Source organism: Lepus europaeus, chromosome 1, assembly GCF_033115175.1.
Source record: "Lepus europaeus isolate LE1 chromosome 1, mLepTim1.pri, whole genome shotgun sequence".
In the NCBI taxonomy this organism is placed as follows: domain Eukaryota; kingdom Metazoa; phylum Chordata; class Mammalia; order Lagomorpha; family Leporidae; genus Lepus; species Lepus europaeus.
In genome coordinates, this window is record NC_084827.1 from 56,996,911 (window position 1) to 57,007,933 (window position 11,023).

The following is an 11,023-nucleotide window of genomic DNA, read 5'->3' on the forward strand; positions in this document are numbered from 1 at the left end:
ATAATAAAGTCTCAAAGGAATATTCAGTGCTATTCCTTAATTGTAGGAAATGTATCTGTTTGACTTTACTTAGATATTAAAGAATTAGAATCAAATCATATATAAGAATAATTAGTCACTGTTTATCCTACCATGGTATAACTTGAGGGTTTCTAACACTTTAAATCCAAAAGACTGAAAATTCTAATTATGAAGACAGAAGAAAATGCAGTTTCTCTTTTATCCAACAGAGTAAAACAGATTTGTAAGCATCTTGGAAAACAGTGAAGCATTTATTAAGCAGCATAGTCTTTTTCGCATTCTTTATTCCTAATCTAAGTTTTGTAAACATCTGTGTAACTCTCTGCATGATGCTGTATTTATTTATTTATGCAATGAACATTAAACCAGAATGAAACATCTTTAGATTCACTACTGATCAAGAACAACTTTACCTTTACTTACCTTACAAAATTAAGTTTCTCATCCATTAGAACACATACATTTTAAGAGGGGGTAGCATAATTCGAAAATGGTCAACATTCCCTGGGGGAAAGAATGGCAGAAGTGCACTCATGTTTCGGCAGCATATTTGAATTTTCTTTTTATACCAAATCTTTGTTCACCAGTAACCCTTCTAACCCCTCTAAAAACAGACACTTGTGAAGTACGTGAGTTAATAGAGACTCGGCTCATGGCTGAGTGGTAACTTCATTTGTGTAGATCATTTTTTCATATTTTTTATCCATTTTAAAAAACAAAAGTTCAATTCAAGAGAAAATTCAATGAAAGTTATCAAATATGAAGTAATTATTCAAATAATTATCATAAAATATTCTATATTATCATGTTTGTCCTTATCAACCTTTATGATACGATTTGTTTGCCATTTCTTAATCTGTCCTGACATCTCAGCATCTAGGACAGTTTCTCTGAGTTAAAGATCTGATTGTTATGGCTGAGGGCTAAGCTTCAAAACAGCTGATGTGAGACAACAGAATCCACTCTGAAAGGTGAATGCCTCACACAGCAACAACATAACAAGAGCAATAAACTCTGCCTAAGTGCCTTTGACTGCCCATCACATGCAAAATTAGACCTAGGAAATTCTTCGTGATTATGTAAAAGGCCTGTTTTTCCCAATTCATGCCAGCCTGGAGGAAACACTAATGTCACAAGATTTTTTAAATTATATTCACAACAGAAAGAAGAGTTATATAATGTGGAAAACTGTGAAGAACTAAGAGGGAAAAAAGAAGACTGTGCAGAGACTATAATCAATTCAATCACAGGAAAATAATGCAAATAGTTGATAAATGTATTTAAATTATTTCCAATCTCATTGATAATTATATAAATAAAAAAGTAATATACTCTAATAATGTGAAGATGATATCAGAAACTCACTGAAAATTTTAGAAACTAAATTACATACATGACTGATGGCAATTCGAAAATATGAATCAAAAGTATAAATCTCACACATTCTACAACTTAGTAATTTCATATTTTATATATATTTTTTTGACAGGCAGAGTGGACAGTGAGAGAGAGACAGAGAGAAAGGTCTTCCTTTTGCCGTTGGTTCACCCTCCAATGGCCGCCGCAGTAGGCGCGCTGCGGCCGGCGCACCGCGCTGATCTGATGGCAGGAGCCAGGTGCTTATCCTGGTCTCCCATGGGGTACAGGGCCCAAGCACTTGGGCCATCCTCCACTGCACTCCCTGGCCACAGCAGAGAGCTGGCCTGGAAGAGGGGCAACCAGGACAGGATCGGTGCCCCGACCGGGACTAGAACCCGATGTGCCAGCGCTGCAAGGCGGAGGATTAGCCTAGTGAGCCGCGGCGCCGGCCCATATTTTATATTTATTATTAGTAAGCAATCAGCTGTACACAATGACTTATTGACCATCATAAATGCAACTTCCTAACTGACAATAATGACAAGTTGAGAAAGCATCACAAATTTCCAATAGCAGAGGATTAGTTAGTGCAAATTGTGGCTATATATATATATATATATATATATATAATTAAATTTGGGTACAAAGGAATATTTATTGGCATATTGAAGTATTTTCAACATGTGGCTAACTTTGAGTGAAGAGAGCCATATAAATCATATACCCTGTCTCCTATTGAGATGATGGGGGATATGAATATGAAACAAGTCAATTCTCTTTTTTTTTTAAGAATTATTTATTTATTTGAAAGGCAAACTTACAGAAAGGCAGAGGCAGAGAGAGGTCTTCCATTCACTGGTTCACTCCCCAAATGGACACAGCAGTCAGCTAGGCCAATCCAAAGTCAGGAGCCAGAAGCTTCTTCTGAGATTCTCACTGTGGGTGCAGGGGACCAAGCACTTGGGCCATCTTCTGCTTTCCAGGCGAGCAGAGACTGGATCGGAAGTGGAGCAGCTGGGATTTGAACTGGCGCCGATATGGGATGCTGGCACTGCAGACCAGGTCTTTAACTTGCTGCACCACAGTGCTGATCCTGACACAAATCAATTCTATGTTTGACAAAGGAAAACACACTTTTGTCATAACAATTTCAGGGACTTTTAAAATACACATTTTAAAACTTTAGAACAGTTTTTGAGCCACAGAAAAATTGCAAAAATCATATAGAGAGTTCAAATGCATTCCACACTCATTTTATCCTGTTATTAGCTACCTAGATTGTTATTAACTCCGTTTCAGAGGGCTGTTTACAGGTTTACTCAGTTTCTTGTTTTGTTTTGTTTTGATTTGGGGCCTAATGTGTGCTTTTTCTGTTCCAAGATCTGATCTGGAACACCATGGGATGTTTCATTGTCCTCCCTTTTAAGCTCCCTTTGTTGTAGCAGTCTCAGATTATTCTTATTTTTGATCGCCTTAATTGTTTGTTTTTTAAGATTTTTATTTATTTGTTTGAAAGTCAGAGTTACACAGATAGAGAAGGAGAGGCAGAGAGAGAGAAAGAAAGAGAGAGAGAGAGAGAGAGAGAGAGAGAGAGAGAGGTCTTCCATTCAATGGTTCACTCCCCAATTGGCTGCAATGGCTGGAGCTGTGCCGATCTGAAGCCAGGAGCCAGGAGCTTCTTCTGGGTCTCCCACGCAGGTGCAGAGGCCCAAAGACTTGGGCCATCTTCTATTGCTTTCCCAGGCCATAGCAGAGAGCTGGATGAGTAGTGGAGCAGCTGGGTCTCGAACTGGCACCCATATGGGATGCCGGCGCTTCAGGCTAGGGTTTTTAACCCGCTGTGCCACAGTGCAGGCCCCAATCACCTTAATAGTTTTAAGGAGTGCTTCCTGAGTGTTTTGTAGAACTGACCTGAGTTAGGATTTATTCTATCTATCTCATAACTGGACAAGGGTTATGGTTTTTATATGAGGAAAAGCAGAGGAGAGGTGGAATTTTCAGTATATTATGTCAAGGGTATATGTTGCCATCATGATGTTTGACTGTTGCTGTCAACCTTCAGCACCTGGTTGAGGTGATGCTTAGAGGTACAGGACAATACCTCACTCCTTTCCCTTCCCACACCATATTATTTGGAAGGGAGTCATTGTGCACAACCAACATGTAAAGAGTAGAGAATCTGGGGGAGGTGTTGTGGAGCAGTGGGTTAAGCCTCCACCCGTGATGCCAGCATCCACATGAGCACCAGTGTGAGTTCCGGCTGTTCCACTTCTGATCCAGCTCCCTGTCCATGCACCTGGGAAAATAGTGAAGGAGGACTCGAGTACTAGGGCCCCTGCACCCATGTCGGGGACCCAGATGAAGTTCCTGGCTCCTGCGGAGTAAATCAGTAGATAGAAGATCTCTCTCCCTCTGCCTCTGTTTCTCTCTCTGTATTTCTACCTTTCAATAAATAACTACAAATTTTTAAATGGTAAATAAACTAAAATATGGCTTACCATGCACTTGTTATTGAACAAACATTGCTTCTAGGCTGTTCCAGGTGACAGAATAAAAATGCAGATGTGTGTATCCTCATCTGAGTAGATACACATATCTATAAATATTTTTACATATAATCATCTTTATATTGTGGGGAATGTGTTCATACTAATGTTTCCAACACTAACCCATTTCCATATACACAGTTCTAGCTTCCTCCTCTTGCTTATCTGAAACCTGCCACTCCAACAGCGAGAAACTTGGCTCCCTCTGTGCAACATCCACTTCACTAAAATTAACTGCAGTATACATATATATGATATCAGAAGACTTTACTCATACCTTCATGGTAAATGGTTTTATTGCCTAGGTTATGCACCTTTTTTTTTATCTTTAGGCTTAATACTCCCTCATGTCCAAAGTTACATAACTCAGTACCTTTTCCTCCCACCCCTTCAGTGTAATTGTTCTACATATTTGTAATGCCACAAGATTATTTTACCACATTCTGCATTCCATACTGGAATCCCTACCTATTCACTTTTTATTTTCATTTGGCTCATACAGGGAAATGCTCTCTGTGCTCTGAGTCTCTGCAGAGTTTGAAAAATTCAAGTTTCATGAATGCACCATTACAAGATTATGAAAAATAGTTTCACAATCCTACATAACCCTCTGTGCTTCATTCATTCAACCCTCCTCTACTCTACCCAAAGACCTGGAAAACATGGATCTTTTTACCACCCCTACAATTTTACCTTTTCCAGAATGTCATCACTTTGTGCAACTTCTGGAAGTAAAGCTGATGAAAACGTGGGTGCTGACCAAGACTGCCAATCCTAGGAGCTTCTCCCAGGCTACTCCAAGAGACACTTCCAACAACTCGGCCATTGTCATTGATCTGTTCCTATTGGCATGTGGCTACACAGACCTTTACTGTGGCCTTCTGGATTTTCCTGTCTAGATTTTAGGGTAGTGGTTTACACTGATTCTTCAGTTTTCTCATGAAAAACAAAAACAACAACAACAACAACAACAAAAAAAACACTATAAGGGCACTAGGGTGCTTTTCCAAAGATTTTGCTCAAAGTCCTGTATTCTCATAGTACTTTACTCATAAGCTCTGCCTGCCTACTATTTTTGCTTCTACTCCAGTTCTAGCATTGATCACTTACACAAATTGCAAGGTTCTATGGCTGGCACTGTGATTTAGTAGGCTAAGGCTTTGCCTGCAGCACTGGTCTCCCATATGGGTGCTGATTCCTGACCTGGCTGTTCCTCTTCCAATCAAGCTCACTGCTTATGGACTGAGAAAGCAGTCGGAGATGACCCAAGTGCTTGGGCCCCTGCACTCATATGGGAGACCCGGAAGAGGGTCCTGGTTCCTGGCTTTGGATTGGCCTAGCTTCGGTTGTTGTGGCCATTTGAGGAGTGAACCAGCAGATTGAAAACCTTTCTCTTCGTCTCTCCTTCTTTCTGTCTATAACTCTGCCTCTCAAATAAATAAATAAAAAATGCTCCCATTAAAAAAAGAAGAAGAAGATACAGTTTCCAGGTAATGAGATGAGCTTTTCCATTTACCAAGAGGAAAGAAGCATGAAAAAATACATTTTGGTCATATAGGATGCTTTTAGTAAACATTTCTTAGCTGTTTATTTTATTTATTTGAAAGATAGAGTGGCAGAGCCAGGGAAAGAGAGAGAGAGAGAACAGAAAACCTTTTATTCATTGGTGCACTTCTCAAATGCCTGCAATCCCAGGCCAAAGCCTTGAGTTCATAATTTCATCCAGGTCTCCCACATGGGCAGCAGGGACTCAAGCACCTGAGCTATCATGTACTGTCTTCCCAAAGTGTGCCTTAGCAGGAAGCTGGATTGAAAGCAGAGGAAACAGAACTCAAACCAAGGAACTCAAATATGGGCTATGGACACACCAAGACACAAATGAACTACTGTGCCAAACACTCATCCCTTATTTTTGAAGTTATATATGCCTATAAGTTGCACATTGTTTCTACTTTTTGGTTACAGATCAAATATCCTTAATCAGAAAATCCAAAATTCAACATCTGAAACTTTTTGAGCACCTTCATTACACTGCAAGTGGAAAATTCCAAACCAGGAAACTTTGTTTTATGAACAAGTGTTTAAAAATACTGTCTAAAATTACTTTTAGGTTATGTGTATATAGTGAATATAAAACATAATTGGATTTTGTGCTTCAACTTTAGCGTCATTCCCAAAATACCTCATTATACATATATATGTAAACATTCCAAAACTCTCCCAAAACATCCCAAATCCAAAATGTCTGATCCTAAACATATTGGATATCGTCTACTGAACTTGTTTTTTCCAACACACTTACATATTTGTTTCAGTTACCCTTTAATTCATGGGAAGAAGTATTAGTATTAGTCAGCAGCTAGTCATGTGGTAAAGTGGGTAAAACTGCTGCCTTTGACATTGGCATCCCACATGGGTGCCAATTCCTGTCCGAGCTGCTTCACTTCCAATCCAGCTCCCCACTAATGGCCTGGGAAAAGAAGCTGAAGATGGAACCCATGTGGGAGACCTAGAGAAAGCTCTTGGCTCCTGGCTTTGACCTGGCCCAGCACTGGCTGTTGCATTAACCTGGGGAGTGAACCAGCAGATGAAAGATTTCTCTCTCTCTCTCTCTCCCTCCCTCTCTGTAACTTTAGCTTTCAAATAAATAAATAAACAGTTTTTTTAAAACATGCAGACAGTCATCAAACACAAATACCCTCCACTACCAACTAAGAAAGTGCCATATATAAAATGTTTTTACTATGCGAATTAATGGTAAAACTACTACTCAAACAGTACTCTTTACTTTGTGTGTCTGGGTGGGTGCAAACTGTTGAAATCTTTACTTAGGATAGAGTTGATCTTCTGTATATAAAGGTAATTGAAAATGAATCTTGATGAAGAATGGGATGGGAGAGGGAGTGGGAGATGGGATGGTTGTGGGTGGGAGGAAGGTTATGGGGCGGGGGAAGCCTCTATAATTCAAAAGTTGTACTTTGGAAATTTATATTTATTAAATAAAAGTTGAAAAAAAATGGTTTTACTGACAGATCTGTATGTGAATATTTGAAAAGACTGATGATTCCATTACAATTGTTCAGACTTCTCTTTTCCAAAACAAGCTTGGAATGAGAGAGTCTTTGCATTTTGTAAAGAAATTTCCACCACAGCATTGTTTATCTCCATATCCTTTCAAGAGATTTTAACAGAAAATTGAACTCAATCCCAGGCCCTCTGTGAGTTATCACACATATTGTGATAATAGGTTACAATTGATGTCATTTCACTATGTAATTGAAGGAGGCCTGACTCTCAGAATTCAAGTCTTGGCATTCTCATTTCAAAATACCATGTAAACTGAATGAGACTGCAGTAGGAAGCCCTAACAACTGTATTAATCAGCACCATTTTCATTTAATTCACTGTTAAATGTCTCTGTTAAATAACATTGCCTCTCTAGTGCTCATCATGATCTTGGATGATTAAAAAGCATTTGGATAATATCTGTAATACAATTAAGCTCACTGAGCTACGGATACCACTGAGTTCTGTAGACCAAATGAGACAAAATTTCCAACTGTCAAATTAAGTAGTGTAAGTTAAAGGAAATTAAAATAGTGCCTCCCCAGAGAAGCAACAGATGCATTCTATTGTCATTTTCTTTTCCCAATTTCATCTCTGAGACAGATGCTGACAGCTGTATGGGAGCAAGCAGTGAAAGGTGTCTTTGGAGTAGAGATACAGAAAACAAATCCAAGTAAAATGTGATTCCTTTTTGTCTAATGCATTTCATAAAGAATTAATTCACAAGCTTCCTGAACTAGAGTTGAATTAGTACTTCTGTCTGTTTTTTGTATTTTTCCTGGCCTCAATTGCAGTGATTTTCTTTTACCACATAGGCATTCTCATGGCTGAAATCATTTAATGACTATGCTTACATGTGCTATAGTCTGTTTTTCAAAAGACTTGGCACTAAATTTGCTGGGCTCTGACCAGAAGGCAATACCCTCATTCGGCTGGAAGTTCACAAAATTCATCATCTGAAGACTATCGTTGGGCCAGACTTCAAAGTAAGTCATGTTTTCTTTACTTTTTATAGATGTTATGAAGATAGTATCTAAATTGGATAATAATAGCACAATCGGAGTAAAGAGATTTCAGAAAATTTCTCCTTGCTTTATAATACATAACCATAGAGCCTGGAGATGAGATGAGAACAATCCTGAAGTATCACCAGGTTTAAGAGAGGATCTACTTTAGAAGCAGCCCCTTGCTTGGAACTGGATATTTTGGACTTTCTTAAGACAACTCCATTCAATGTCGCAACAGGAGCACAGATGAGTTCTGACTTTGTCTGTGTCTACTTGCGTTATATGTTAGTTAATTTTGAAGACATTAAAGTAGTATTGAAATCCCAACACTGCCACAGATTATCTTTCTACTAGTGGACAAAACGCCTAAACTCTCTGGGCTTAATTTTTTCCTCATTTATGAGAAGCAAATGGGGAAAATCATCCTTCTCCATGGAGTTATTATGAGGAACAAATAAACTAATGATCTTAACACAACTAAGATATTTCCTGAGTGGGAGCTTATCAAATATTATTTTTCTTTTCCAATTCATTTTTGTTTGTTTGTTCATTCCTTTAAAAATTTTCCAATTGTGATTCAAATGGAGATTTTTGTCCTCACAGAATGTTTGTATCAAAAACGTAAAATATTGGCTTACAGGAAGGAAGGAAGGAAGGAGGAAGGAAAGGGAGGGAGGAAGGAAAGAAGGAAGAGAGGGAGGAAGGAAGGGAGGGAGGAAGGAAGGGAGGGAGGGAGGGAGGAAGGGAGGAAAGGAAGAAAGAGTATGCATGCATGTGAGAATTTAAGAGAGAAATCTTAGATGGGAGAGGGTGACAGGGACAGGGTTAGTTTCCTGGACTGAGAACTTGGAACACAGTGGAGCTGCATCAAACAGGAGACCTCAAACATATCAAAAACATGTTATGGGGCCAGCGCCGTGGCTCACTTGGTTAATCCTCTGCCTGCGGCGCCAGCATCCTATATGGGCGCCGGGTTCTAGTCCCATTTACTCCTATTCCAGTCCAGCTCTCTGCTGTGGCCCGGGAAGGCAGTAAAGGATGGCCCAGGTGCTTGGGCCCCTGCACCCATGTGGGAGACCAGAAAGAAGCACCTGGCTCCTGGCTTGGGATCGGCGTAGCTCTGGCTGTTGCAGCCATTTGGGGGGTGAACTAAAGGAAGGAAGACCTTTCTCCCTGTCTCTCTCTCTCTCACTGTCTATCTCTGCTTGTAAAAAAAAATGTTCTAGGGAGTAGCTACTGGGTAGGACTTTGGTGTAAATTGAGAAATACATCCCCAGCATCTTTTTTGAAGCAGAGGGAGAGACGACCTCCACATATTGCGAGTGCTTTTGATTATTTTCTTCAGTGAAAGTAGACATGACTTTTGTTTTACCCTGACCCATATATTTGTACACATTTTGATGAGGACAACACAGAAATCAGCTTCCTGGGCCATTCCAGGTCTGACACCTGTTTCTTCTCATGAGGCCCAGGAGAAGACATATGTGCCATTTGTCCCAGTGGATGACTTCCTGAGCAAGAGAGGGGATAGCACCTGGGAGGGATGCTGAAGCCTGCAGTGGGTGGGGAGGAGCCTGCACACACCTTTACTCCCAGACTCCTCCCCTTCAAGGTCTGCTCAGCCACAGATGTTGGACCTGAATAGAAAGGGAGAAACTAAACTTGGCTTGGTGGTTTTCATTTGGAATTCTCTGTTTTGGAAATGGAGTGCTGAAGGGTTTCATGATCTCTCGGGAGCAACTGAGAGGGAGAAGAAAGTTCAGTTGCATTGGTGAATGACTCCAGCACAATATCAAGTGACCATGGAGTCCGTGGGCAACTTGGATTTGCTCCTGATATTGGTGGGGATGATTCTGTGCTTCCTGATGAGATGCATGGCTACTTTCTGATCCTGTACCGCAGAGGAAGCATCTCCAGGAGTGTGGATGAGTGAGCCAGGTAAACCAAGGACAGCCTTTAGCCCTCCCTTTGCCTACCCTCCCCTGTGGGGGCCAGGATGCTATAGAAGCCATCTTCTGGGCTTGTGCTCCTCTTTGGGGCCCTGGAATGCTCTGCAGTCCCTCTTCTTCTGGAACATGCCCAGTCCAGGCAAACCGCCATCACACAATGCTCTCCACAGTGACCCCACCAGCCTCACCCACAAGGTTGCAGGCCTGGCTCAGGACACCAATGTAGAGTTGGAGTACCAGCAGTTGCGTCCAGTTGTGAGCCACATCCTGGTCATTTCCTGTGACTGTGGTACCGTCTGGTACTGTTTGGACAAGCTAATGCATTGTCTGCCTTCCCATGAGCACTTGCCCATCATTGCCAGCCAGGACTGTGGGCATGAGGGGAGAGCCCAGGCCATTGCTTCCTATGTGGGGTAGTTTAGTTACACATGTCCTGCAGCTTGGCCACCCTAAGTTCCAGGGCTACTACACGGTCTCCCAACACTACTGCGGGGCACTGGGCCAGATCTTCTAGTTTCAAGTGGCTATGGTGGTGAAAGTTGACCTGGAGGTGGTGCCAGCCTTCTTCCTGGTCACTTACCCACTGCAGAGAGCTGACCCCTCCCTCTGCTGCATGGAATGACAATGGAAAAGAACAGGTGGCAGACCTGGTCTCTGCAGGCTATGGTTGGTCAGGCTGTGGGCTAAACTGCAGCCCAGGAGGGGTCCAAGCCCTTCTAGGATTACTGGATGTGCTGGCCTGAACAGGAACAGATTGGGCCTGTGTGAACCAGGACATCTAAAGAACAATGGCCTTTGTCTGCTACACAAGCAGGTTCTGCCTTTCACTTAGCTGGAGTGGGAAGCCTGTGCCTAGGTGTTTATGGTGCTTCTCAGTAACAGGAGGAGAAAGTGAGGATCAGTGACTGAAGGAGCTAGAAGATGTATGAGCTCAGCAGACAGGCAAGGGAAGCTTCAGTGCCTTTGCCATGTCCTGAGTGTCATGGATGACCTCAAGTCAGGTATCCCCAGGGCTGGACACCAGGGCATTGCACCTTCATGTTCCACTGGTGTCCCCTCAGAGTGGTTATGACTA

The 11,023-nt window shown here is 41.5% G+C and overlaps 1 pseudogene; it reads left to right on the top strand.

Moving 5' to 3' along the window:
• Window positions 1–9,956: 9,956 nt before the first annotated feature.
• Window positions 9,957–10,691, top strand: LOC133762707 (alpha-1,3-mannosyl-glycoprotein 2-beta-N-acetylglucosaminyltransferase-like; annotated as a pseudogene).
• Window positions 10,692–11,023: the final 332 nt, after the last annotated feature.